The sequence below is a fragment of the Delphinus delphis genome, chromosome 12 (assembly GCF_949987515.2).
Source record: "Delphinus delphis chromosome 12, mDelDel1.2, whole genome shotgun sequence".
NCBI lineage: Eukaryota > Metazoa > Chordata > Mammalia > Artiodactyla > Delphinidae > Delphinus > Delphinus delphis.
The window spans coordinates 4097505-4100571 of NC_082694.2; the positions used below are offsets into that span (position 1 = coordinate 4097505).

At 49.0% G+C, this 3067-nt stretch overlaps 1 long non-coding RNA gene across 2 annotated transcripts; it reads left to right on the plus strand.

Moving 5' to 3' along the window:
• Positions 1-379: 379 nt before the first annotated feature.
• On the plus strand, positions 380-2853 carry LOC132435547 (uncharacterized). Of its 2 annotated transcripts, XR_009521578.1 has the most exons (5): positions 380-562; positions 939-1049; positions 2083-2223; positions 2521-2558; positions 2712-2807. It is a non-coding gene; the product is annotated as an uncharacterized lncRNA (long non-coding RNA). The 2 variants fall into 2 exon arrangements; XR_009521577.1 differs by having other exon boundaries at positions 2521-2853.
• Positions 2854-3067: the final 214 nt, after the last annotated feature.

The following is a 3067-nucleotide window of genomic DNA, read 5'->3' on the forward strand; positions in this document are numbered from 1 at the left end:
ATTATCAAATGTGCCTGGAGGAAGCAGCTTTAACCAAAATATTGAATTTGTTGTGTCCTGGTAGGTGAAGTGAAGTTCTTGAAAGTTCTGTTTTTGATACTTGTCCTTTTAACAGGGACGTTTGCCGGTACTTCCCTTATAGTCAAATAGTCAATGTCGTTGGCTACTTAACGCTCTTCAGGTAACCTTGAACCTAAGAGTCATATGATTCTCTGAAACAAAGGTACCAATGAAGTTGCCTCATCAAAACAAAACAAAATAAAACCTTCCAGAATCTTCCATGGTATGGTTGTCACTGCAAAGACCTCTGGGAAGTACAGTAGAAAATTATGCCTTTTTCTCCTTTTTCTCCCACGTCAGTGAGTCACAGCCCTGCTGACTGAATTTGGAGGTGGGTGTATCTGACCCTGCAAGTCATCCTTGAAGCTGTGCTACTTCTCTGATATTCCCTGGACCCAGGATGCTCTTGTTTTCAGAACCGCAATTTGTTTCAGCACAGAAGGCATATGCATTGCAGGACCTAACCCTGATACAGATAACACTTTTCCTCTCTAAGAAATTTGTAAGCATTAACCAATTTATTTAACTTTCCTGCCGTGAAGTGCATTTTCTTCTGTTTGCTGTGGGAAAACCCTTCTTTTTCTAATTCTAATCTTTTAGCAGGTATTCTACTGAGAAATTGTCCCCACGCTGGAAATGTTTTGTAGAAACATTGAGAGAAATAAATCTCTCAACACAGTGTAAAATTCTACTGAAATAGATGACCTCAATTTCCTCAGTGTCTAAGCCTCTTTTTAAGCGATTTAGCAATGCTCCAGAAAAACAAGTAAAATCTCATTGAAAACTGTGGGAACTATTATTGTATTACTACTACTGTTACTACCATTACTGTGTGCCAAGTTCTTAATGATTTATGTGTATCATTTTGTGTTCCCCAGAAAGGAGAGCTTGTGGAAAAGCTCATGTGCTGTCTCTTCAGTGGAGAGTTCAATCCAGGAACAGGATGTGATTAAGGATCTTGAGATGGAGACTTACCTTGGATTATCTGGGTAGGTCATACATCCAGTTGTAACTGTCTTTATGATAAGGAGGCAGAGACAGAGGCAGATTTGACACACAGAGGAGGAGAAGGCAGTGTGACCACGAGGCAGAGGCTGGAGTGATGCGGCCACAAGCCAAGGAATGCGGGCATCACCAGGAGCTGCAGGAGGTGAGAGAGGGACCCTCCCCTCCAGCCTCTGGAGGGGGCACAGCCCCTGCTGACAGCTCTGTGTGGGCGGGCGACACTGATTGCAGAGTGCTGGCCTCCAGAACTGTGAGAGAATACATTCCTGTTGTTGAAGCCACCGAATTTGTGGTAATTTGTTACAGCAGCTGCAGGGCGATAATGCAGGGACCATCCTCCCAAAGCATGAACTGTTAGGTCTCAGGAGAATCTGACCCAGTGGATGAAGGGGAGGAAGAAACGGGAGAGAACGTATCTGCCAGTTCCAACCTCTGATTGTTCAACGGCTTTCCTCAGGGGACGTTAATACCTCTTTATTTCCCCCCTTACCTCCGGGTCAAGCATGGCTGGAGACTGAGTTTTGCTGGAGGGTCTCAGGCTTCAGGGTGACAGGGGAGCCCCAGGGTGGGAGGGCAGAGGCCAGTAATGGGGAGACAAGAAGAGCCTTCATTGGTTGCAGCCTCTGAAGTCTGTTGCTTAGAAGGTGAACTTTCAGGTAGGGGCAGCCCAGAGCAGGGTGTCCAAGTCAGCAAGGCATAGCGGGGGTCTGAAGCTGTGACCTCTTGGCCCTCATCACAGCCCCGTAAGCCAGGTGAGATGGGCCTCCTCCAACGAAGCCCGTTCCCCAAGCTTGAACGCCTTCGGCTTATGGAGCTCACTGTCACTCAGGGCTGTGCATCTCGCCTTCCAATGCAGTAGCTGAAATCTCCTTCAGTTGAGTCAAAACCTGCCTTCATGTAGGTGCCACGACTGGTTCTAGTTTTTCTTCCTGATGCACATGAAGTAGGGCGCACTCTTATACACAAAAGTTCTCACCAAATATCTGAAGACAGTTTTTCTCCGTTTTCTTTTACCAGGCAAAGCACTCCCCGTTCCTTCGACTCTGGAGCTGTGGAGGAGTATTTTTTGGGGGACTGGAGGCCGCACCCATCCCTCCTGTGGGCGTGTCATCTCCCTCTGTCTCATGGGGAAACTCACACTGTGCACTGGAGCTTCAGGTACAGTCTGCTCAAGCACACGGGTGTCTTGTCTCCTTGGTTTTCACATCACTGAGCAGCTAGAGATTGTTTCTACTTTAGGTTTTGACAAACACATCATTTTTAGTTGTACTAAGCACAGCATTGATGGAAATGCCCTTTTGGTAGCCTTGAGTACAGGTGACTACATGGAAGTTATGTGAGTGCCAAAGGAGCCGTAAGAGCCCCAAGGCATTAATCAACACACTAGGGGTGCTACTGTGTGAGATCTGTAGAGGTCAAATGCCACCCCACGTCACGACATGTAAATATCCACAGTTTTATGCAGAATTGAGGCCCGTCGGTGACGCCGAAAGGTCAGTGCCAGTCAGCCACGCCAGCCTGGGGAACATTCTCAGCCAACCTGTCCTCCCACCAACCTTCCTCCTCAAAACAACCAACCAGCCAAACCCACTTCCGGAGCATCTTCTGGCCTGCAGGTGGGCATGTTCCCTCTTCTTGTCTCTCAGCGGGAAGCCCTGATTTGGCTTCTGTTCCCGGTCCAATCCAAGTCCCAGCATCATCGGCGAGAGGAAGAGCCATTGCCATGGACTAAAAGGCCAGTGTGCACGGGCATCCCCCCTCCACCTCTCACAGATGGAGCGGCCCCGCAAGGCAGACATCACAGCCTTCAGTTTACAGGTAACGACATTAAGCTCCGTTCAAGGTAACACTCCCAAGGTCAGAGAGGAGCACAGCCAAGGTTCAGACTCTGCTCGCCCATGCGGTGGCCCAAATGATCTGAAGTGTAGAAGAGACGGGCGCCTGGACTACGGCAGGCGGACCCAGCCTGGAGCGGACCCTTCCGAGCCCCCGCAGGAGCTGG